This window comes from Thamnophis sirtalis, unplaced genomic scaffold, assembly GCF_051295495.1.
Source record: "Thamnophis sirtalis isolate CommonGarterSnake01/CBP01778 unplaced genomic scaffold, rThaSir2_p1.2 scaffold_3, whole genome shotgun sequence".
Lineage (NCBI taxonomy): Eukaryota > Metazoa > Chordata > Lepidosauria > Squamata > Natricidae > Thamnophis > Thamnophis sirtalis.
In genome coordinates this window covers 142,879,343-142,906,289 of record NW_028261383.1, presented here as the reverse complement: position 1 = coordinate 142,906,289, position 26,947 = coordinate 142,879,343, and the positions used below count along the sequence as shown (strand labels likewise).

Genomic DNA, 26,947 nt, shown 5'->3' with positions numbered 1-26,947 from the left:
TTTCTTTATTGTTCTTCACCTACAGCCAGAATCTTGCCAAACTAAAGCATGCTATCACCATGTAAAGCATATACTCTGAGAACTGTTATGGAATCCTGTTTCTCTCACACAGGTTATCTGAACTAAGTTGTCGCTTGTTCCTCTGAAATGTACCCCTTCCTACTGGGAATCAGGACTATCACAAATACACTACAGGTAGGACTACTACAGGTAGTCCTCAACTTACAACAGTTTGTTTAGTGACCATTCAAAGTTACAATGGCACTGAAAAAAGTTTCTGTTTTTCACATTTACAACAGTTGCAACATCCCCATGGTCGCATGATCAAAATTCAGCCGTTTGACAACTGACTCATATTTATGCCTGTTGCGGTGTCCTGGGGTCATGGGATCCCCTTTTGTGACCTTCTGACAAGCAAAGTCAATGGAGAAGCCAGATTCACTTAACAACCATGTTACTAGCTTAACAACTGCAGTGATCCATTTAACAACGGTGTCAAGAAAAGTCGTAAAATGGGGCAAAACTCACTTAACAAATGTCTCACTTAGCAAAAGAAATGTTGAACTCAATTATGGTTGAAAATTGAGGACCAACTGTACGTCAATGTTTTAGGAGTGACTTTTAGGGAAGGCTTGCCCTAATTCCTTCCCTTGCTGAACAGACTCGAAATTGTGCCCACTGAAACCAAACAGTAAATAAACATACAAGGCCATTGCTGTATATACAACACATACAAGATAAAGCCTGGAAGACTGGACATTTCCATTTTTTTTCTGCTTGACCTTTGCCTCCATAACGGTTCCACGCCAATAGTTAAAGATGCTTTTCCCTTTCTTTGCTTGAAAACTCTTCTGACCTCTTTGCTTTTCTCTGTTCTACAGCAAGGGAAGCAAGTATTTTCTTTCAGCCCCAAGGACAATGGGCACCCATTCCTCTAGATATAATTCCTAAGCAACTGGAAGGATCCTCTCTAAAACCTTTGTTTGATCTCTTGTCGGCTTTTCTAATAAAGAGTGGGGTGAAGTGTCAATCTAGCCCCAAATCCCGATAACCTCCCAATCTCCCTTTAGTCTATTCCATTAGCTGCAAAGGGCAAAGCTATAAACAGACTAGCCACGAGATGGATACGTTGAAAATATTTGTTCTGACAACTAGGAAGGTGTGAGAAATCCAGTCCCTCTAAGAGTTTCAAAAACATTCATACGAACTGGGCAGTCTTGCACCATTATGCTTTCCTCGCACCCCACAATATAGAAACGAAGCATCAAAAATACACGGTGCAAATCGGATCGAGAAATAAAACAGAAACCTACCAATCACATTTAAAATTAACTTTGGGAACTCCGATCTCGCCAAGGAAAAGGAGCACAATGCTCATCCAGTATGCTGCAAACATATGAATGCACAAAATGTTAACAAATTCCATGCAACACCTGGATAATAAATGCAAGTTCTATGCAACATGTCTTTAGCCCAAGTAACCAGCAAATACATTTATCATAACTAAGGAAGTATATATTCTGTTTGGATCATACAGTAGTCTCAAATCCAATATTCAGAAATCTCATTTATAAAATCAAATGCCAAAAGTCTCCTCAACATAAGAAAATTGAAAGGGGTCTCCTAGAGAGCTGTATGTATTGCCCTAAAGCAATGCCAACAAGTCACACTCTTTCTCTGAGGCATGACGATTAGCATCTTTCGGTCGCCTCGGGGCACTGGGAGAAGCACAAGCCAATAGCGTCAATTTGTAACAGCTTACATTTCAATCGGCTCGCATTCACTTTACCTACAGCAATGAGATAGTTGTATAAAACTAAAATGTATATAATATTTACTGCGGTGGTTAAGCAAATCACACGGCCAATGTGAAGCCGTCTTCCTGCATTTACTTTGTTTCTTTGAAAATCCCTGGGAAAATCATAAAACAAGGATCATGTGACCCTGGGATTCAGCCTCTGTCATAAATACATAGCAGTTGCCAAGGGTCCAATTTGGATCACATGACTAGGGAACGGTGCAATGGTTGCAAATGTGAAGAGCAGTTATAAGTCACTTTTTTCAGTGACATCATGACTCCTAGCGGTTATAAGTCATGGACTACCTGGACTTGAAAAAGTGTATCCCTTAGTATTCATTTTGTTGAGTTCTAACATTATTATCTAAAATCCCGGTTCCACCACAAAAGCGCGCTCCTCGACTAAACCACGTCGCTGACGTCATCAACATGGCGGCAACAGCGCGGAGACAGAAGCACACTGTAAACCCTAAACCTAAAATTAACACCTAAACCTAAACCTAACCGCCCTAAACCTAATCCTAATCCTAAACCTAACCCTTAACCTAACCCTTAACCTAACCCTAACCCTAATCCTAACCCTTAACCTAACCCTAACCCTAAACCTAAACCTAACCCTAACCCTTAACCTAACCCTAAACCTAACTCTAAACCTAACCCTAAACCTAACCCTTACCTTAAGTTGAATCGGCTTGCTTTCAAAGCGCTATTTAAAGCGCTCTTCTTTCTCCGCGCTGGCTGTTGTCACCCTGTTGATTATGTCAGCGACGCGGTTTAATCGGGCGCAGTTAAGTCGAGTGCGGTTTTGACGGGTCACGAAAATCCCCCATCAGATGTCGCACAAAATGTGGAAGTTAGGTGATCAGAGGTGGATTGTAAATCCCAGCGCTACCAGTTTGTTTGTGCTCGCAGCTTCTGCAGATGCATAGAAGCATCCGGGTGGGTGGGCGGAGCCTCCCACTGCCGCCACCACTGGTTCGCACGATTTGGGCCAAACCGGGAGCAACCCACCTCTGTAGGTGATACAGGGCGAAGGACCTTTTTAGTGGCAATGTCCTGTTTCTGGAATGTCCTCGCAAATGTCCTTGCATTGTACAATTGGAGATGTTACTCAGGGAAACTGATTTTGATACACCCAATGGATTATTTATTCCAAATATTACCCATTAATAAGGTTTGCTCTTTGTTCCGATAGCCAGACTCATAGCATTTCCCAATGACTACCACTACTGTTTCACATACCTGCAAAACTATTTAAAGATGATCTTCCAGTCTTCCAACCCTAAACACCAAGAATTAGGAACAGTGCTCTGTTCTAAGTTTCTGCAGCCTTTATAGTAACAAACATCCCCTCACCCATAAAATAAATTTGCTTGTATACACACTTACCTATCCATACCATATTCAGTACAGTCATATTAAAATCGCTAATGGTTCCTGAGATTCTACAAATGGGAGAGATACTCCCAGGGGTGTACAAACCAAGAGTGGGCTTCAAAAATTTCAGCAACAGGTTCTCTGTCCGGTTGCTGGGTGAGCATGTCCATGGTGGGCGTGGCCTAGTCGGCCTCCTGCACCACGGCTTCCTGAGGCTTTCCTTGAACCTCTGGGAGAGCGAAAACTGCTCTAGAGGCCTTCTAGAGGCCAGAAATGGGCCCGTTTCCGGCCTTCGGGAACTTACGGGAGACCCGTTTTTCCCCCTCCCTGAGCCCCCATGCGGGTCTTGCACTTACCTCGCATCCAAAACAGGAAACATGGAGACTCCTTGGAGGAGAGGGGTGGGGTGGGGTGGGGTGGGAGGCGCCAGTCAGGGGTTTGATTTGGAGGTTCTCCAAACTCGGCCATAACGTTAACTACAGGTTCTACCGAACCTGGCCGAACCTGTAGCAGTCCACCCCTGCTAAAACACCAAAGACTAGTTTTTGGGATAGCTGAGCAAAATAAATCAGGTAAGTTTTGAATTACAGCTTATGCTATGGGAATCCACAGAGGTGGGAGTGTCCACAGATGTATCTGCATCGTGTCCTTTAAAGACCATTGCTCTGACTGACCTGCTATAGCGGGATCGTGGTTGATGTGAGCTTCCTGCACTGAGACTACCAAAAATCCTTGGACAATATACAAATTAATGAAAACTATTAAAAAAACACACACAATAATAAAAAGAACAGTATAAAAAGTGTAAAAACTTTTTTACACTTCTTGTCCCGAAGAATGAAAAGCATAAAAATTCAGTTACTCATAGGCTGTAGAAAATAGAAAGGTCATTATTTGAAGCTGAAAAGCACAGAGGCAGCATATGATCCTCTTTTGTGAGAACTTGCCAGAAACAGGGCATTGCCACTAAAAAGGCTCATCTTCTCCCTGTATCACCCACCTTCTTCATTTCATGCAACATCTGGTGGAAGATTTTACATAATAATGTTAGCATTCAACAAAATGAATACAAAGAGAAACCCTTTTTCACACCGAGCTTATAACCATTTGATTAATAACTGCTAGAAGTTATGATGTCACTGAAAAAAGTGACTTATAACTGGTCCTCGCATTTACAACCATTGCAGCGTTCTTTAGTCATTTGATCCAAATTTGGACCCTTGGGAACTGGTATGTATTTACAACACTTGCTGTGTCCCAGGGCCACGTGATCACCATTTTATGATCTTCCCAGAGGACTTCAAAGAAAGTAAACAAAGGGAAGATGGATTCACTTAATGACCCCATTATTTGCTTAACAACGGTAGCAAAAAAAGGTCATAAAATTGGGTGTATGAAGAGCAACATATCTTGGTTCATGTCTTTCAAATAGCTTTAGAGTCTGTGAGGATCCATGGTAGATATATAAATAAGTAAACAAGAACGTGAAATTGAAGAACATGAAAATCAGTATCTGCTGTCGTATTAAGGAAAGGGAAATGAAGGGAAGGAGAGGAAAAGAGAGGAGAGGAGAGGAGAGGAAAGGAAAGGAGGAGAAATCCTAAATAAAAATGCTAGTTTTGACACAGTTCCTTTCAGTCTTTTTTTTTAACTTATCCAACTTTGATTATTGTAGAGTGGGTATAGGAGGAGAGGCACAGGAAGAATCCTAGAAATAAGGGTCCTGTAGCCAGACTCAGCACTTTCTTACTGCAGTGCCACTATTGACTGAGGGCAAGTGAAGGGCTGCAGAGCTAGAGAAATAAAGTAATCACTTTTGTTATGATGTGCTGCACATGCATAATCAGGACAGCATAATTCAGCAATGACTCAGAACAGACAATAGAAGTAGAATAGAGCTCAGCAGTTGGGGAGGGGGGATAGCACACGTCATGCTGGCCCGTTTATCAAGGATTGTTCTGTAATTCTTCAACTCAGCAATGGGTAAAAGACCCAAAGGTTTTAAAAGTTAAATGCAGAACTTTGAATGGAATATTGCCCCAAAGCCTAGAGGGGCAACAGGTTACCGTGTGCAAGAAAGGACTTGGTTGAGGAAGAAAGAGGGGGGTGGAGATTGCAATCACAGTCCAAAACTCTCCTGTGGTTTAAGATATGACAGAGCAAGTGCATCTAAAGGTCTACTTATTCCATGGATTGCAAAGCATTTTGGGAGCTGTAGTTCCAATACATCTTTAGAAGATCCTCTTGAAAAAAGCTGAGACTCCATTCTTTCTTCTCCCTCTAGGTCAGGGATGGGCAACTATGGGCCCTTTATAACCTGTGAACGTCAACTCCAATCAGCCATGCTGGCTCAGGAATTCTGGGAGTTGAAGTCCATAGGTCATAAAGTTGCCCAGCCTTGCTCTGGATGGTTCTTTCCGATGAATGCTGAGGGTCCTCCCCCCCCTTACTTCTAATTCCTTTTGAAAAATTCATTATTTTCCAGTTCATCTTTTCTAGTTTTAGATTCACACATATCTCCCCCCACCCCACCATTTCTCATGTTTTGTGCCTCCCTTCCAGCTTTTGTGGTGTTTCCAATTGTCAGTTTTCAATAGTGTGTTCCTTGGAAGTCAAGGACCTGTCGTTTTTGCTTATCTAAACTTTGTAAAGGTTTGTGCACATTAATGCTGCTGCATAAAACATTTATTTATTTGCTCATTAATAATTAACACATGTAAAATGTGTACTTTTTTATAATAAGCGCTGCTCCCACCATCCCTGTTAGAGGGCTTCAGTGTAAATGTCGTTAACAATCCATTTGCAATTCTTGATCCAAGCCGTGATGTCTAAGACAATATCACTTCACGGAGAAGGATTTGTCTGCAGAAGACACTGTGCCTTTATTATAGCTGCTAAAGGTCAAAATGTCTAAAGTAATCTTTCATTTCCTACAGAATTCTTCATCTGCAGGAGTTTAAAAAAAATAAACAATAGCTCACAAGATAGATCCTTATATTTCATAACTGGAAAACATTCCTATCATCTTGCTGATTGTTTTAGTACTCTGTTCTGTGGGTACATAGTATGCGAGAGGCATCATAAATTAAATAGGTTAATCCATAACCTTGCCAATAAGAAGCAGGGAACTTTAGTTAGTTTTCATTTTCAAATAATCGATTTTATTGATAGATACAGCAATACGTAATTTAATTTGCTGGTTAATGAGAGACAAATAAGACACCCACTTTCCATTAGTAAACATCCCTCTCCCCCAACCACAAGAGTTAAAAGCTCTAAATTCCACACTAATCACTAGATCCCTTCAGATAGACATGATTGACATTGTGCAATCCTGAAGGCAGAACTGAAATATTTTGACAAAAGGGACAAGGTAGTTTTGCTTCATTTTGATAGATTAGATTCCTGGCCTCAATTTTTTTTTAAACCATCCATCTCTTGAGGGGTGAGGATGCAATCAGAAATCAGAATCCAGCAATTGCAAAGCAGGCTGGAGGCTTTATTAATAATATCCAGGAGCTTCCTTAGCCTATCTGTATTCTCACTCTCTTCTCCTAGCACAGGGGAGAAAGATGCAAAGCAAGGACTTGATCTCTCATCCCTGACTGACTTGCAGCAACAAAGAAGACAGGAGAAGGGAAAATAACTAGCCTTTCTCCACTCGGGAAGCTGGAAGAATCCTGTATTTCTCTTTATTTCTAGAAGAGGCTGGGCTCTGAGTGAAAGGGAAAAGGGAAAGTAGAAGAGAAAATTCCACCAGTTCTCAGCTTAAGGAAGGGGAGTAGGATCTATGCAGTGTATTTAGCTGTAGAGCAGTCCATGGCTTCCTTTGACTGTATGCTGATCCCAGCTTCCCTCTGGGAATTGTAATTACTTTGGAAGTTGCAACCCAAATTTAGCAGGAGGGAGCCAGATCAGGGAAGGGTGACACACAATAGCATTTAGGTTGTTCACAGAGCTAGGATATCAGTAATCCAAATCCTCACATTAGTTTGGTTTTTAGTGTGAAATGCACATAGGACAACAATATCACTGCTGGAGCAGTAAAGTCCTCATTATTTTTTACCCTGTAAGAGTAGCAACCTTTTGGACGAGGGGTGTCAAACTCGCATTGTCACGGCAGCATCACATGACATTTCACGACTTTTCCCCCCTTCGATAAACCAGGTGTGGGCCTGACCAGCATGTGATGCATCTGGCCCATGGGCCACGAGTTTGACATCCCTGATTTGGACTAATAAAGCACATTTAGGGATTTTGAAAAGATGGCACTTTCATCAAAGGGCTGCCTTGGAAAACTATGCATTTCCAAGAAGGCAATTTTATGAAGTTTCACTCTTTTGTTCCTCACTCATTTCTCTGCTAAGAAGATGCTCTTTGTCTCTTCAGATTATGTTTGGGGGTTTTTTCTACACAAAATGTGAACGACTGCAGCCACACCCTGCAGTTGTTCTTTTTCAAAGTTACATGTGAGAAACAGACATTCCTGTAAATTCTTTGTAGCATGGTGACTTCCTTCCCCCCCCTTTCATTAAAGGAAAATAAACAAAAAGTAAGTGAGGCGGAGAGCATGTTGGGTACCACGTCTGCAGATGCTGTATGACCAGCTTCAGAAAGTTTTAGTTTCCAAACAAATTGGTAGTCATTATTTAAAATAACCTGTTACAGGAGAGTTCCTACAACTTATTTAATCATCACATGGAAAAGTATTATGAATAAGTAGGAGAATTAAAAAAGAGGTTCCCATGGGAAAGTTCCAAGACCCTATCTCAGGGTTAATCAAAACATTTTGCTGCAAATTACATTTTTCACTCTCAAAGTCAAAAGGAAGCCTAAGGCCATGAAAATTACATGTCATTCTTTTTTTCCCCTAACCGTACTAATATGAGTGTTATAATGGTACAGTAATCCACTTAGAATTTTCTGCTGTTTTAATGGCAGACTTCAAAACACTGTTGGAGGGGACCACTACAACTGATCTAATTAACAGGAGGGGGATTTCTCATCCCTAGAGGGAGAGAGGTGTCCAAGGTTATAACAATTGTCACCCTCGGGATTTGTTGGAACTTGGAATTCTCCATTTCCCATTTACACATACAAAAGAATGGATCCACATTAGGCAATTTGGTGAAAGTTTTGGTTCATACAGTGCAAAGATTGTGACCTCTTCCCCAATGCTTTTAATCCCTTCAAGCCTCCTAGATCCTGAACTGTACTCACTTGGGTGTTCCTCCACCCATCTACAGGCAACTTCAGAGTGACACCCATCTACAGGCAACTTCAGAGTGACACCTATCTACAGGCAACTTCAGAGTGACACCCATCTACAGGCAACTTCAGAGTGACACCCATCTACAGGCAACTTCAGAGTGACACCTATCTACAGGCAACTTCAGAGTGACACCCATCTACAGGCAACTTCAGAGTGACACCCATCTACAGGCAACTTCAGAGTGACACCTATCTACAGGCAACTTCAGAGTGACACCCATCTACAGGCAACTTTAGAGCACAACTCTCTAGAACTGCCCTTTTTTTGGGGGGGGTCTCTTTTTTCAAGAAATATAAGCCCAATTGTTTTGCTTGTTCTAGGACAGCTTTCTGCCTGCAGAGGTTAGCCACTCTGATACTTGGAGAAGCTCAGAGGTTTTTCCTGTGTTTACCTGCCAGAATTTGGTAACTTGGGTTGTTTGGAAATGATTCCTTTGGGGGGGGGAGTGTAAAAGACTACGTTATAATCCCGATTTGAGGCTTCCTTCTTCCATCAGCCACTGTGCACAAGGGAACTGTCCAGCAGCAAGTCTAACCAAACAACTAGGTGAGGCTAAGGGACATTCCTCCTTTGCCCTACATCGAGCTTAGAAAAAGGAATGCTTGGCTAAGGTGGTAACTATATACCACTTGCTTATTCAGAAAATGAGATCTAAGTGTTCAAAACAAAAACAATAAAGTGCGAATTGGAAAGACTGCAGGCTCAGGAAGAAAAATGTATTTTGCAACAGAGGCACCTACATTTGAACTCCAGCTTCTCCATTTAAATGATTTCATAAAATGAAAATACTCCAAGACACTGGAGAACTACTCCCAGTCATAGCAGGGTTGACTTGACTACGGCAGCAAGACAAGAATCAGGATTTGGCAAGGTGTAATCCTTCAAATGTATCTGGATTACAATTCTTATCTCCAATCATTGTAATGTAAGCAGGCAGAGATTTTCCCATCTTTGCAGTAGATGGATCAATTGCCTGATGTTCCCTTTGCAATCTTGTCCCACCATTAGTACAGGGAACTTGGAAGTCATTGTCCAAAACCTTTAGAAGACAATGGTGTGGGGAAAACAGATGTTCTATTTCTGTTATCTAACTGCAAACAAGTAAACAAAACCTCTTATTGTTATTTCTCATCAAAGCCCAGACTCCTTCAACAACCAAGAACAAAAACATAAAAATGTAGTATTAAGATAGCTGGAGTCACAAAGCATAATAAGCCATTGTTTGTTTTAACCATATTGTTTTAACTACAGTTTATTGGACAAATCACACCTGAATTCACACGTGACACTAAGCCACAACAAAAAAGACACATTAGTTTGATACGTGCACTCAGTTTTTGTCTTTAGCTATTCTTTCTCCTGGAAAGCATTCAAGACGATTGTGTGGAATTCCCTACTAGATTGATTTAAAGAAGATCAGGAGGCACTCAATGTACCAGAGTGTCTCATTCCAACACATTTCTGCTCCCAAGATGAGCTACCTCTTTCTACTTGCAAAGAAACTTCTTCCTACATTTTGCCACTATTATTATTCTGAGGGAAAGAAAAGAAAGTCAGTGACTGCAGAAATGGAGCCTCAGGCACCAGCACACTAGAGGCCAAAATAGTCCAGAAATTCACCTGACCCCTCATTTAGACAATGTCACAATGCAGCCGCAGACGATCATAAAAGCCCAAGAAACTGGGTAGGGAGTGGGAAGTTCACACCTTAGCTTAAGCAGCATGTGGGACATGGATCTGTCCCTTGGTAAACCAAGAGATTTCATGCATTTGTTCAGGGATCCCTCCTCATGTTTCCGCTTCAGTAAGTTAGCATTACATTTTTTAAAACCTCATTAGAATTTAGATGTAATCTATTATGTGGTGCATTGTGGGATTTGCTCCTCATTAATCTTACCACCCTGTCCTGCAAGCAAACAAAAGTTAAAAACAAATATTGTAACTAGTAATACCCTATATTAGAGAGGATTTTTCTTCTCACAAATGTCTTGAAATTAGAGCCAATCCCTGGTTCTGACATGAAATACACCTATATTATATTCTGAAGATGCATGCTAGTTTTGGTTTGGTATGTTGCTTCCAAACAAAATTTGTTATACAGGTAGTCCTCAACTTACAACAGTTCATTTAGTGACTGTTTGAAGTTAAAACAGCATTGAAAAAGTGAATTGTGACTGTTTTTCACACAACCATTGCAGCATCCTCGTTGTGAGATCAAAATTCAGATGCTTGGCAACTGACTCATATTTATGACAGTTGCACTGTCCCAGGCTCTTGTGATCTCCTTTTATGACCTTCTGCTGGCACAGCTACATAAAAAGAGACACGGGTAGCCCTCGATTTAGTTCATTTAGTGACTGTTCAAAATTACAACACCATGGAAAGAAGTCACTTATGTCCATTGCAGCATCCCCATGGTCATGTGATTTACATTTGGATGCTTGACAATTGGTTCATATTTATGATGAATCCAGCAGGTTCTGACAGGTTCTGGAGAACTGGTAGTGGAATTTTTGAGTAGTTCGGAGAACCAGCAAATGCCATCTCTGACTGCCCCCAAAGTAGGGTGGGAATGGAGATTTTGCAGTATCCTTCCCCTGCCACGCCCACCAAGCCATGCTCACCAAGCCACACCACGGCCACCAAGCCATGACCACAGAATTGGTAGTAAAAATTTTGAATGTCACCACTGTTGCCATGTCCCTGGGTCATGTGATCCCTTTTTGCAATCTTCTGACAAGCAAGGTCAATGGGGAAGCCAGATTAACTTAACCATGCTACTAATTTAACAACTGCAGTGATTCACTGAACAACTGTGGCAAGAAAGACAGCAAAACAGGGCAAAACTCACTTAACAAAGGTCTGACTTAGCAACAGAAATTTTGGGCTCAGTTGTGGTCATATCTCATGACTATCTGTACTGCAGTGATGGGTATAACTGGTACGCTCCAGTATGGGCGTGGCCAGTGCCTGCCGGGAGCACTGGATACCATTGCAGCAGTACAGTGCTCTGGTGGGCCCGCCTGCCTGCCTGCGCTCCTTACCAGTATTTGAGCTGTTTGGGGCTTCCCTGCATATGCACGGAGCGGACTGTGCAACGCTCCGCCGAGCAGCTGGAGTGTTGCAGAAGCGTCGTGGAGCATCGCAGGCGGTAAGTACACATGCGTGCATTCATGTCGTGGATACCGGGCCCCCTTGCACCATACTAGTTGCAACGGGATCCGGAACCCACCACTGCTGTACTGTTAGAACAACATCAGTTGTCTCTTCCTCTCCCTAAAGCATTCCAGATGGTAATAAAAAATATTACAGCTTAAGAATGGATACTTAGGCTCTTTTTTCCCCCTTTTCCCTCTCCATCGTGCTTTCCTTTTGTGCCTCTGCCTGTATAGACCTGGGCAAGGAAGATAGTTTTGTTGTCTGTATTGTAAACAAATCATTCTAGGGGTATTTTAAGCAGAATAAAAATGTCTTCAATAAACATAAAGTGGTAAATGCAGACAATATGCTTAATTAGAAAAAAATATTTTGACAAGGTTTATCATGTAATACATCTGAAAATTCCCTTCAGAATAATTCTACGTCCTTTTTTATATAGATTGTACAATTCTAGATTCTGGATTGATCTCTATTGTCTCTTAATAGCTAGCTTTAGCATATCAAGGCTTTCCTAATACGGATATGTTCTTGTATTGATTTGATTTGTCTGTTAGTATTAAATCTGGCTTCATAAAGACATATTTAAAAGTGTTAGGCTACTTACGTTACTCACATTTCTTCCACAATGCCTTCTCCAAATTTCATAATTATGGTTTGCTGAACCACAACAGATTATTTCCTGGAAACTCTGCCAAATCCAGCACTAGCCATTAATCTCATTCCAATTGGTTGTGCTATCTCAAAAGAAAACACTTTCTTCTCCCTATTTCTTAACAAATATTGGATCCAGTAGACTTAATCCTCCTAAATCCATAATAGAAAAATACATGTGCAGGAGCTGAGATACTTGGAAATCTCCCTCACTGACTTCACTTTATTCTTTTTCTCCATCCTTTCTTATCTTGGTGCTCAACCAAAATTCCCAGTTTTAGAAATTTTGGGGATTGCATTCCCCGATTAGAGATAGGGAAAGGCTATTCTAAGAGTTGAAATCATTTGCTTTTCCAAGCCCAAGAGGAGAAGAATCATATCCCATCTCCAAATTTACGTTGGAAAGTGCCTTGCCGTTGGATTCAGCTGACCATACCATATGCCTGTAAATGTCTATGGCGATTCCCAATCATCCAGATCATGGTTGCCCCAAAGGAGCTTGGTTGTCCAAGAAGCTTCTTCAGTTCAGTAACATTAAAACTAAAGAGCCCTCTCTCCACAGAGGGGGAAAAGATACAACACCGCCTATCTCCTGTCTACAACACAGTCTTTCAGCAGTCTCAAGGAGGTCCCACACCCATTTGCATGCTGATTCAGGTGACTCTGAGGATACAGATAAATCCCCAAGTGGCCTCAACAACAGCAGTGGCAAAACGCTCCTGTAAAGAAAGATCGTCTGAATTTTATACTTTGTATTTCTGTTGACCCTGTTAAAGTGATAGGCCACATCAGGGTTGTGTTTGATTTCGTGTCACCGGCGCCTGTGGTGGCCAAGTGCTAAGGCAGGACTTTTCTCAGACCCTTCCTCACATTATAATCTTCCTTGCTTCCTACCTCCCTTCCTTCCCTCCCTTCTCTTCTCTTCTCTTTCCTTCCGTCTTCATTCTCCTTTCCTCTTTCTTCCCCTCTTTCCTTATTTTTTTCTTCCTTGCTCTTCCCATCTTGCCTTCTTTTTCTTTGTCTTTCCTCTTTCTCTTTCTCCTTTTCTGCCCCTTCTTGCATGCTCAAATGCAAAAGGGGAAACATTCTTCCTTTTGTTTTGTTTTTAGTTTGTTTTGCTGCCCCTCTGCAAGTGAAAACAGAGCTCGTTTTCCCTCTGGGCACCATTTTAGCTGGCAGAGGCACCATGGGCCAGGCCTTTGCTGTTTCCAGGGTGGCCCTACGGGCCAGATCTATACATCCCATGGGCCAGATCCAGCCTGTTGGCCTTGAATTCAACACTCCTGGGCTAGATGAACATCACTTGGAGCTTACAACTGTGGAGCATGCAACTGTGGGGCTGGATAGTGCTGAAAGTCCTCCTCCCACCATTCAGTTAACTTTTCATGTTGAATTTTACTATCCTTGTCTCTATTTTACATTTTTATATTCAGTTTTTAGGTTTTGAACATTTAATTTTACATCACCCAAAGTCCCTGTGTAAAATACAATAAAAACATTCCCATTTGGGGTTCAAGGTAGATAACAAAGTTCTCGTCTGGGTTTGCTTGAAACAAACAAAAATCTTACAACGTATTACCGTATATTTCAGAGTATAAGACGCACCTTCCCCCCCTTAAAAGTGGGTGAAAATTTAAGTGCATCTTATAGACCAAATATGGGTATTTTGGGGCTCCCAAACCCTCCATGCATCATGTTTTCACCCTCCCAGGCCTCCAGAAGGACTCTGCAGTGCTCCACACAGCTCATGTTCACCAAAAACAGGCCCATTTTTGCTAAAAACCGGTCCATTCCAAGCCCTCCATGCATCACGTTTTCACCCTCCCAGGCCCCCAGAAGCACACTGCAGGCCAAAAACGGGAGTGTTTTTGGTGAAAATGGGCCCATTTCTGGGAAAAACGGGCCATGCAGGGCACTGCAGAGTGCTTCTGGGTGCCTGGGAGGGCAAAAACGTGACGCATGGTGGCCAAAAACTATTTTTTTCTTGTTTTCCTCCTGCAAATTTAGGTGCATCTTATAGTTCGAAAAATATAGTATATTAATTTGGGAGTGATAGATTATCACCTTCCAGAGACCACAATTAACTGAAACAAATGTGCTAGTTGGATGAGACAGGGAGGGGTACTTATTATTTTGCAGTAACAAAATGCAATAAAATCCTGGGGTGTGTCCTCACCTCTCAGTTGGAATGCTCAAGTTTGAAAGTTCCAACTAGCCAATTTATTTTCCAGTAAACTCTAAATTATATGTAAGCAGGACTGACTGTATATAAATATGTATACATATTCTAATAGGGAATGTTTGTTCTTGCCTTGCCCTTGCCCTTGCCTTTGCCCTTGCCCTTGCCCTTGCCCTGCCCTGCCCTGCCCTGCCCTGCCCTGCCCTGCCCTGCCCTGCCCTGCCCTGCCCTGCCCTGCCCTGCCCTGCCCTGGATTTAACCTGAAGATACATACAATACAATACAATACAATACAATACAATACAATACAATACAATACAATACAATACAATACCAGAGTTGGAAGGGACCTTGGAGGTCTTCTAGTCCACCCCCCTGCCTAGGCAGGAAACCCTATACCGTTTCAGATAAATGGCTATCCAACATCTTCTTAAAGACTTCCAGCGTTGGGGCATTCACAACTTCTGGAGACAAGCTGTTCCACTGATTAATTGTTCTAATTGTTGCTTCTTTCCTTGATTAGTTTCCTTCCATTGCCTCTTGTTTTACCCTCAAGTGCCTTGGAAAATAGCTTGACTCCCTCTTCTATATGGCAACCCCTGAGATATTGGAATACTGCTATCATGTCTAACCCTAGTCCTTCTTTTCATTAAACTAGACAGACCCATTTCCTGCAACCATTCTTCATATGTTTTCGTCTCCAGTCCCCTAATCATCTTTGTTGCTCTTCTCTGCACTCTTTCTAGAGTCTCCACATCTTTTCTACATCATGGTGACCAAAACTGAATGCAGTATTCCAAGTGTGGCCTTACCGAGACATTATAAAGTGGTATTAACACTTCACGTGATCTTGATTCTATCCCTCTTTTTATGCAGCCTAGAACTGTGTTGGCTTTTTTGGCAGCTGCTGCACATTGCTGGCTCATATTTAAATGGTTGTCCATTAGAACTCCAAGATCCGTTTCACAGTTACTACTGTTGAGCAAGATACCACCTATACTTAAGGTGACCAGACGTCCCGCTTTTGGCGGGACAGGCACGCTTTTCCACAATTTGTCCCGCGTCCTGTGTCGTTTTCAAAAAATCCCAATTTTTAATTTTTAATTTTGGTGCCTTCGTTTGCTCGCTCACTCCCCCGCCCATCCACACTAAGTCTAAGCCAGCCCAGCCTGCCACTCACTGATTGGGCCTGGACTCCAGCCAATCAGTGAGCGGGCTGGGGATGGAAAAGTTTAAGCATGCTGCTGACTCGAGTCTCCATTTCACTGGCAGTAGCCGCCGCGGTCTAGCTTTACCCCCTCCGCCCCGCCTCCTCTCCACACCCCTAGCCTTTTTTTAATCCCTTCACAGTCCAGTCCAGTCAGTGTCTTACCTATTCCTGCTGCCTGCCTGCTCTGTGCTTCCATCCATCGCTGCGAGGATCTATCGCATCGAAGTTCTGCTGACTCTTCCTGCCTGCTGGTAAGTGAGCCGGGTTTTTTTCTTTTATTTTTTTAATGTATTTTAAAATATTATTTTATTTATTGTGCAAAGGGGGGGGGGTGCGGCAGAGCCAGCGGTAAGAGAGTGATGCAATCTCCGCCCCTGTGCAGAAGCAATCCCCGCCGCCCACTGTCTCACAGCAGGTGCCTCACAGCAGGGATGGAGAAGCCGGCGGGGTGCGGCAGAGCCAGCGGTGAGAGAGCAATGCAATCTCTGCCGCTGTGCAGAAGCAATCCCCGCCACCTGCTGTCTCACAGCAGGCACCTCGCGGCAGGGACGGAGAAGCCATGGGGGTGCGGCAGAGCCAGCGGCAAGAGAGCGATGCAATCTCCGCCGCTGTGCAGAATCCCCGGCACCCGCTGTGTCACAGCAGGTGCCTCGCGGTGGGGATGGAGGAGCCGGGGGGGGTGCGGCAGAGCCAGCGGCGAGAGAGAGAGATGCAATCTCCGCTGCTGTGTCACAGCCGTCACGCATTTATGTCCTCCATAAACGGGAGATGCCTATCAGACACAGTGGTGGGGACATTGCTTCTCGCCGCTGCTGCGCTCTTGCCTCACCAACCGTAATCCTCACCACACGTCACTGAAGTTAGGTGAATTTTGCCCCATTACCACTTTTCTTGCCACAGTTCTTAAGTGAATAACTGCAGATGATAAGTTAGTAACATAAGTGAATCTGGTTTCCCCATTTGACTTTGTCAAAAGGTCACAAAAGAGGCAGTTACATGACCCCAGGACACTGAAACCATCATAAATATGAATCTGTTGCCAAACATCAAAATTTTGATCACTTTGGTAGTGACCAAAGTTACAATGGCATTGAAAAAAGTCACTGATGACCATTTTTCACACTTAGCGACCATTTTCACACTTAGCGAACATTGCGTTGCAGCATCCTCATGGTCACGTGATTAAAACTTTGATGTTTGGCAACAGTTACAATTTATATTTGTAAATTGTAGTTATGTTGAAATAAAAAAAAATTACAATACTATTTTTGCGTTGTATGAACATTTTTGTTGCTCCGTATAAAATTTTTAATCAAGTCCCCCCCCCCCCTGTCAAAGGTGTCCCTCTTTACCAATCTGAAAATCTGGTCACCTTACCTATACTGTACCTGTGCATTTCGTTTTTGTTGCCTAAATATAGAACCTTACTCTTTTCACCATTGAATTTCATTTTATTAGATAGTGCCCAATGTTCAAGTTTGTCAAGATCCTTCTGTAGCTTTAGCCTATCTTCTGGAGTGTTGGCTATTCCTGCCAGCTTGGTGTCATCTGCAAATTTGATGAGTTCCTCATTTATTCCCTCATCCAAATCACTGATGAAGATGTTGAAGTGTACTGGGCCCAAAACAGAGTCTTGGGGTACTCCACTGCATATTTCCCTCCATGAAGATGCAGTTCCATTGAGGACTACACATTGAGTGCGATTGGTCAGCCAGTTACAAATCCATCTGGTAGTGGCTTTACATTTTTGGATGTAAAGACCTACTTTCTCAATGTCCCCCACCCATCCATTTTGTTCTAATTTTTTTGCATTTGCAACACAATGAATCCTCCACATTCATTATTACACAAAATTACTTGGCTTTCTTGGTCCCTATGCTGCTTTTGTAAAATAATGTGACGGCTGGGTCCCTGAACTTTGGAGGGTAAAATACAGTTAGAGATGGATAAGCTGCTGATGAATAAACTAAGTGTGGGAAGAGAAAGATACCAGAATTAACTTCCCCAAGCTACTACTCAGTGGTAGGATTCTTTTTTTTTTACTACCAGTTCTGTGGGCGTGGCTTGGTGGGCATGGCAGGGGAAGAATAATGTAAAATCTCCATTCCCTCCCCACTCCAGGGGAAGGTTACTGCAAAATCCCCATTTCCTCCTGATCAGCTGGGACTTGGGAAGCAGACATTAGATGGGGGCAGGGCAGAGTCAGAGGTGGTATTTACTGGTTCTCTGAACTACTCAAAATTTCCACTAGCGGTTCTCCAGAACTGGTCAGAACCTGCTGAATACCATCTCTGCTACTTCTATTCAGGATTTTAGCTTCCACAAGCTTGGTTAAGGTTCATGGGAAATTTTTATTTATTTATTTTTTAATTTTTAATTTTAAACACTTAAACACATCAATAAAAACATGCACATAACTTGCTTAGTTGTTTGTGTTTAGTCATTTTATCCGACTATCATATTCCCTTTGTTATATTGTGTATCTTTTTCTTACAGTTGTATATCTTAAATTATTTTCCCTACCCTCTTATCGCTATATCCTAATTCTTCTACAATACACTTTACGATTCCCCGATTTCTTATTTCTATCATTTAATCATTTGTACCATTTTTCCCAAACTAAATAGTATTCTCATTCCTCCTTTCCTTAGTCAATCTGTCCATCTCTGTACATTCTAAGATCTTCCTTATTACCTCGTCTTCGTTCGGTACTGTGTTATTTTTCCATTTTTGTGCGTATGATATTCTGGCCGCTGTGATAATATGTAAAATTAGGTGTAGCATTTCTTTACTGTACTTTGTTGTGGTTAGACCTAATAGAAATGTTCCGGTTTCCAATCTATGTGATTCCCTGTTATGTTTTCCAGTCAGTTTCTAATTTTAACCCACTTCTGTTGCTTCTCTTCAGGATTTTAGCTTCCACAAGCTTGGTTAAGGTTCATGGGAATTTTTCTAATGGGGATACAAGGCTAGAGAAAGCTGCGTGAACAAAGGGTGTGAACAAATATCTTTGCCTAGTAAAAAAAGTAAGAAATATAATTATGGTTCGTGGACATAAGAGGCCTTGAAGTATATTTGTCAGCACAACAAGATAGGCCAGACAAAGAAACTGATGCAATATAGGTCAAGATTACTTTTGTTGAAACAGTTATAGTGACAAAGTATTGCAAGTTTGACTGTTTACCTCTCTCTTTATCTTTGTGTGAACTAGAAAAGGGCTTGTCTGAGATGCTTTCTCAAGTTATTTTCTTGTCCCAGGCTCAAGTGTCTCTTATCTGACTATTGCCTTGATAGCAACTCTTCCTCCTGTGCTTCAAGGCCATTCCCTGTTCTCCCTCCAATAATAGATTTCAACACAATACTGTCATATAAAGTTAAGGAACATGATCTATAGCTGAACATAGAACGGAGACACCGATTTTATATGCAATAAGTGCAACCAATATACAATGAAGCTTTTTGGGGGGGAAATAATTGTAAATAAATATAATTGTTTGGAAAAAGTAGCTTTTTAGGCATATTAGTTTAGCTACTGTTGTAGAGTCAGCTTTGTTTCTCTTACCTAGGAAGCATGAGACTGGATCAAAGACAAAGGCTAAATTCTGGTTTAGTCACGAGACATGCTATGCAATTTCAAGTCAATCTCTGTCCTTGGTCTGGTAATCGACCTGATAGGGTTGTCGTGAGGAAAATGCAGTAAACCCTACGTATGTAACACTGGTTTTTATTTTGGGGGGAGAAAAGGCTGGAAAAAGAGAGGTAATTCCCATGCCTTTGATGACCTTAGTTAAAATGATGACTCCGTGTTTTTAGTGAAAGCATTAAACATTCCCCGTCGAGCAAATAAAATTATGCTAATTTGCCATTTTGGGAGTACATTATGCAAATTGCCACATTTGCATACACATTATCGCTATTAATCATTTCTATGGCACTTTCAAGATGCTAATGTTTTACAGTGCTCTTCCTAGACATCTTTATGACAACCTGGGATAATGAATTAATATTCCCATTTTATAGATGAAGCAGTAAGGATAAGAGACAGCTATGACTCACAGCAATTCTTGGCCACATGAAGATGTGAACTCAGTTCCAGTTCCCTTAATACTATATTTTACTCTACATATTTATCTGTGTCATACAATTAATTTTGGAATTTTTACTCTGAGTGTTACTTTAAAAAGAAGTCTAAAAATGATTGTGACTCAGAAATAAGTGGTGTTCCTCTAGTCTTCACCTCTAGGTGTTCTGGATCTCCAACCCACAGAATTCCCACTTAACATACAGAAAGACGAGTCTTAATCCACATGTAAGCCCTACGTTGGTGAAATCTTTAAAACTTCAAGAGAAGCACAATGATTAAAATGCAACAGATTTTTGAACAGATTTTTCTCTTTTCCTTTGGATGCAGCAGAATATACAGGTTGTCTTCGACTTACAACAGTTAATTTAGTGTCCATTCAAAGCTACAATGGCACAGAAAAAGTGACTTATGACTGTTTTTCACACTTAAGATCTTTGAAGCATCCCCATGATCATGTGGTCAAAATTTAGATGCTTAGCAACTGGTTCATATTTAGGACCGTTGCTGTGTCCTAAGTCACGTGATCACCTTTTGTGACCTTCTAATGATTCACTTAACAACTGTGACAACAAAGGTCGTAACATGGGGCAAAACTTACTTAACAAATGTCTTGCTTAACAACAGAAATTTTATTTATTTATAAAAAGTTTTTTATTTTTATTTTACAAACATAAACATTCCATCTGTCCATCCTCAGTGTGTCATCTGGTTACAAACATCTCTGTGCAACATCATTTGCCATTTTCTATCTCATTCACATTCATATAACATTATTTCACTAAACTAAATATTATAGTATATTAAACATTTAAACATTATAATGCTCTAATGGAGAGCAACAATGAAAAATTTGAGCTCAGTTGTGGTCAAGGGCTACCTGTAGCTTCTATTTTTCCATATCACACATCCCGAATGTCTTAAACACTTATAAATATCCAAAAACAGGTGACTTACAACCACAATTGGGACCAGGATTTCTGTTTTTAAACAAGGGTGCTGCTTAATTGTTAAGTGAGTCGTGTCCAATTTTACAACCATTTTATCCATGGTTGTTGAGCAAATCATTGCAGTTGTTAAGTAAATCATGCAGTCATTAAGTCAACATTCCAGCCAGCTGGAAAGGTTGCCAATGACCCTGGCACACTGGAACCATTATAAATACATGCCAAGTGCTCAGTTTTGATCATGTAACTGTGCAGATGCTGCAGTGATTGTAGTAAGTATGAGAACCAGTTGTAAGTTGACTTTTCTTTTCAATGCCTTTGTGACTTTGAAGGGTTGATAAATGAAGGTGTGTAAGTCAAGGACTACCTTCAATAACACTGCTGCTGGGGGTGGTATATGGAGTCATTACACATGAGATCATCATTTTCCTATTTGTTTGTTTGTTTGTTTGTTTGTTTGTTTGTTTATTGAGAAAATTTATATGGCCTCCCAACTTACACAGGGTGTCTCTGGCTGATTTACAAAAGTAAAAAAAAGCCCAAAGCATAAAACTTACACAATCCCACTTCCATTCACCCTGCAGTGGCCATAAATGCAATCATACCAATGACTTGACTACTTGTTTGAAGATTGAAAGTCCCCCTTTCTAATAAATTATTGCTTTCCAATAGAAAGAAGTATCAATGCACTTATGTAAGGAACAAGTAACCTGCAGTGCTGGAGTTCTTAGGGGTGGGATGGAGGTATTTGTTCTTCAGATTTTTGCGAAAGCTCCTTTTCCTTAGGAAGACAAGGAATGTTTTTCAAAGGATTAGCATTCCTCTTCCTCCTCCTCCTCCTCCTCCTTCTCCTCCTCCTCCTCCTCCTCCTCCTTACTCTTTCTTAACTCTTTCCTTCAAGTCCTGAAATGGGAATAATGCACTTTTTTGCTTTATGGCCAAAGCTAACTACCAAAGGTTGCTGAAGAACAAGTGTCTCTAAGTATTCAGCTGTCAGCGGTTTTTAACAATTGTAAGCCCCAAATGATGAAGCAGGGGTGGATGGGTGAGCAGGATAGGAAGGGAAGATGGCTTCATTCAGGCTAAGGCCATTGACAGGCCAGGAAGGACCTGGTCTGGTAAGGAGGGGTGGGACTCATATCATAAATACACATTTGATTCAAGGTCTTTGCCTCATCAGCCTTTCTCAGGGGTGTGGGGCTGTTTCAGGCAGTGAATGTCTAATTGCCAGCCAGCTGCCTCTGGGGGGTCCGTGATGGATGGATCAGAAACATCAGTGCAAAAGGTTGCATCACTCAGTCACTGCCTTCTTGCGTGCTCCCCTCATCTCAATTCCCCAACCCCCAGCCCTCCATCTTAGCCGCTAAAAGAGGAGTCCCCCACCTTCACCTCCATCCATGTGGCATAGATTTGGGAATTGCTGGTCAAAAGATGGGCCTATCATGGGGAGGTTCAGAGAAATGGTGGGGAGGATGGTGAGAGGGAGGAGAGTATTTATGAATTTATTCATGGCCTGCTGCCTACTCAAACCAGCTCTGCGTGGAATATGAATTTACCAAATGCTTACTCAAGATTCCTATTTCATACAATACACATTTTAACCAAATCTTCCTTCCTTCCCAGGATAAAGGAAAATATTAAATTAACATTAGTAGTTCAAACTCACTTCTGGCGGAGGGGGGAGAATATTGCTTTTGTTTACTCTGCAAGCAGAGAAGGCTGCCATCCGAGAGAGATTGTTGCCACACTAAAAACACCAATATGGTAAAAAATATCAAATCCAAGTTGATTATCAAATTTAATGTGAAAGAAAAAGAAAATTAATAGGTAGGTGGCAACAACCATGCTAATTGTTCTATGGCTAATTGAACTGATATCAAATCACATTTCTATTCCAGCCTCATCCAATTTTAGACCATGGTTCCTGTCACATCACTCAAAATCCACACATGGCCAAAAGGTCATGCACACTGCCATTCAATGTAAGAATATATATATATATATATTGGGAGTTCAACAGGAATAATTTATCACCCCACTCTGGGATTTCCTTGTAAGAAATTAGCAAATATAACACATACTTGTCCTTGCGGTTATCATGGCAACATTGCACAGCCAATAGAACCAAAGGCCATGGTAAGATCTAATATGATCAATAAGGCACAATTTCCTTTATTGATTTCTGTGGGGAGACTCATTAGCTCAAAGCACTTGCACATCCTTGGTGTCATATATTGTGAGACAAATACTAGACTGGAAAGGGTGGAAGATACTTATAGGTGTGCCAGAAATTGCATAGCAATGGAAGGTGGTATATAGGTTTCCTGATCAAGATGGACAACAATTATTTGGCTTTAGGTGGGAGTGAACGATCATCTTTTCAAGGCGTCTTTTTTCTGATCTCCACAAGAAGCAGGGAAACCACAGGCGCCCTAGTTACTCTTGGGAACTCACATAAGAGTTGATTCCTCTTTTTCAGCAACTCTCAAATGCACATTGGTCCCTGACTCACCCTTCTTTGTATTATGCTCATTTAGACTGGAATCTTCCCAACGTATTTCAGGCGCTTTGCAGAAACTGAAAACTTTACAAATTGAGCTGACAATGGGGGGAACCATCAAACAATGCTTCAGTGACCACACTTGATGACTAGAGGATGAGCGTAATCAACCAATGGTGCTCTTTGCAGCACTGATGTTGCTTCAACATAAAGATGAATAACGGCCTCCAAGTTTGTACATTTATATGACTCTCCTACTCCACAAATTCTAGGTGGATTATATTATATTGGTAATACCATAAAACATCACAACTCATATATCATGCCGCTCTGCATGCTGCACCCTCCGTCCAGACAGATAGTCACACTCTTCAATTAAGGTTCACAAGAAGATAACGGTTTGCACTGTCTTCCAAAATGTTAACAAGAAAGGACTCATTGTCACCTCAGGGCATGCTCTTCCAGAATGGGGGAACTGCTGCTCAGTGCCCTTGTTCGTGGGCAACCTCCAAACTTCAGTAGGTACAATTTTCGGGTCTTGAACAAGCCAATTCATTGTCACCAGCTTGTCACTGCCAATTCACCAGTGGTGGGATTCAAAAATTTTACTACTGGTTCTGTGGGTGTGGCTTGGTGGGCGTGGCTTGGTGGGAGTGGCAGGGGAAGGATACTGCAAAATCCCCATTTCCTCCCAATCAGCTGGGACTCGGGAGGCAGACAATAGATGGGGGCGGGGCCAGTAAGAGGTGGTATTTACTCAAAAATTTCCGCTACCGGTTCCCCAGAACTGGTCAGAACCTGCTGAATCCTACCTCTGCAATTCACCTCTACCAACTCGCCACCACCAATTCATTGCAGGATGACTCAACAAGGTCAATTCACCACAGGGACAACTAGCCGTGGGTAGCTGGAGGGAGAGTTGGGTAGGCAGACGAGTGAGTACGTGGCAAAGCACGGAGCAACAGAGGTTATGATATTTTAGGGGGCCACAGGTGAAAATCATGGTCTGGAGCTCAATGCGGCAGCAGAGAGGGCAGTGGGGGTTGTGAAAATGGAAGCCCCCAGCTGCTGCCGCCGCTGCCACATCAAATTCCAGGCCATGATTTTCAGTGTGGCTCCCATAAAATATCCCAGGCTCTCCAGGAAGGCATATACAGTAGTTTCCAGTTGAGACTCACTAATCTACAAGACCAATGGGTATAGCTCAAAGGAGGGCTCTTACCAGTTCAGCCCAGTTCAACCGAATAGGTAGTAACTTGTGACCATACCGGTTCTACGCTGGGCTTTTTGTAATTTTTTTCCTTTTTTAATGGTGTACGCATGCCAGTCCCAGAAAGATCCCAGAGATGGGCCATTTTTTTCAAAAACAGGTGTTTTTGCCTTCCCTCAGCCTCCAGAAGCACTCTGCAGGCTTCAGCAGGCTGGGGGGAAAGGAAAAATCCCTGTGTTTTCTGCCCATTTTTCACAAAAATGGCAGCGTTTTTGCCTTCCCCCAGCCCTGCTGAAGCCTGCAGAGTGTTCCTGGGGGTCGGGTATACAAAAACTTTTTTCCCCTACTGGATAGTTTGCAGGCGCTCCCTTAGCTTCGGCGAGGCAGGAATGGCCCCCCTGTCAAAACTATTCGCCATCGTTTCAGTGGGCATGGTTTGGTGAGGGGGTCATGTGACTTGAGTGCGTGAGTGATGTCAAGTTGGCCATGGCCACCCAGTCACATGCCCCCCATCTAGCCACACCCACCGAAATGGTAGTAAAAAAATTTGAACTCACCCCTGGTATAGCTTCCATACCATTCTCAGCCTCAACACCATCTGGAATGCATCCAGAAAACCTGCTTCATCCAGGACAACTAGAGCTGCTGTCTCACCTTCTTCTCAACAAGCTATGCTAAAATGGGAAGATTGGAGATAAGCCTGCAATTGATGATGTGGGCTGGTTTAAGGGAAATCTTCAGGATCACCCCTCCCTCACAGAATTATTTCTGCTACCCAAACTCAGCATCTCATCTCCTTCCTGGCAACCAAAATCAATGAAGGAAAAGATCAGGCTCACAGGGGCAGGGCATATTTTACAGTGAACCCTGCCAATTGCTCAGAGAACATAGGTTCATATAAATCCCGGGTGTCTTTGGAAGGTATCAGCCCTGTCATAGCTTCAGCTCAATCAGCCTCTAACTCCTCCAATAAATTATTAGTGCTTTTGTTCATAAGGTGCTTGGCAGAAAGATCCCAATAGCCAGTGGCCAGTCTCCCTGATCTGTTGCTCCCTTAGAAAGAGGGAATAACCAAAACAAATGACTGGTTGACAATCTACAAACCTGAGTATGAAGAAGTGTGCTTTGCTGTTCCTTCCACAACAGTGAACACCCAAAGTGTTGTCAGAGCCAAAAACTGATGTCAAGGGCAGATTCTTGGTGGTTCTCTGAGGAAAAAGAATGAGAAAACTATTTGTTTGCACTACTTTGTGGACCATTGTAAAACACATGGAGAAATTTTGTGGCTAATGAAAATTAAAGTAGGGTTAGTTCTCTTTGGAGTCTCGGCTAAAAGCTGATGTCAGGGACAGATTCTCAGAGATTCTCTAAGGAAAATGCCAGTGAAAGTTTTTTTAGTCAAATTTCTTGGTGGACCAAAGTATTGGAAAATCCCATTGCTAAAGAAAATTAAAGATTATTGGAAACTCCTGCTCAGAAAGCAGCTAATGGACATGCACCATGGTTATACTCTATCCCCCAGCTGTCCTGGACTAATCTCCCACTCCCTGCATTCTACTCATCCACTGAAAACATATCATCTCTATCTAATGTGCTGCTCCACTTGTGATTTCACCTTGTTCTCCATTCTTTCTTCCATTTTTGCCTAATCATGTACCTTAGAGAGAACCCAGGACTGGGGACAACCATCTCCCACATGCCTCCAGATTCCTGTCCTTGCTAACATTATGAATTATTGCCCTTTTTCGTTGGCTTCAGATGGAAACCTTCAGTTTTCCAATTCTGTATAGTGGAATTCAATAATTTCAGGATGTTTTTCAGTGAAAAAAAAATGCAATCAGAAATCAGAGCTTATTTACCGGTGGTTTTAACAGCAGTGGGAATTATTCTCAGTTTGAACTTTTTGTATACTACTCAGAAATCTTCTAATGGGTAAAGTTTAACTTGATCTTCTTAAAGAAATGTAAGTCATATCTTAAATGATTATCAAAGTTTTTTTAAAAAAAAATCAGATAAGTGGATGTTCCCCTTTCAATCTTTTGTTAGAAGAAATAAAGACGTTTCCCTGACTTTATAATCTTTTGGTTTTGAATTAAAGGCAGTTTTGCACATTCTCTTTTCTGCTGACTCTGCTTCTAAGAAGCACTCCCGGCCTGAAAAGCAGCATTTGGCAAGTATGCAAAGCATGATCATTTCCTCATTTAAACACCTCCAGAAAGCAGCCTGGCTTTTCAAGAGTGCTTCATACCGAAGCAAAGTGAGAAGGGATGTCAGGTCCATGCATATCCTCTGACAGAGGTAAAATCATGAAAAGGCAGCTCTGCCATTTTTGCTCCTGGAAACAAACGCACAGGAATGCACACTTCTGATGCAATTCTCACTTTTAAACAAAACAATACACTACTTCTGGACTCTAGCACTATTAAATGATTCTTTTGTTTCAGCTCACTGCTTAAGGCAGTCTCCAGTAGGCATTTGTGCATAACATTCTGAGAGTGAGATGGGCAGTATTTAATTTAGATCGAGACTGATAAATTATAGTTAATAAGAGATGGGGGGAGAG

The 26,947-nt window shown here is 41.9% G+C and overlaps 1 long non-coding RNA gene across 1 annotated transcript in view; it reads right to left on the bottom strand.

Annotated features, from left to right (window-relative positions):
• Window positions 1-1,348: 1,348 nt before the first annotated feature.
• The window catches only part of LOC106546606 (uncharacterized), a 50,534-nt gene continuing 24,935 nt past the window's right edge, over window positions 1,349-26,947 (bottom strand). Inside the window, exons 3-4 of the long non-coding RNA XR_001313378.2 lie at window positions 25,489-25,592; window positions 1,349-1,386 (exon numbers count right to left, since the gene is read on the bottom strand). This is a non-coding gene — a long non-coding RNA (uncharacterized LOC106546606). The remainder of the gene's footprint in view (window positions 1,387-25,488; window positions 25,593-26,947) is intronic.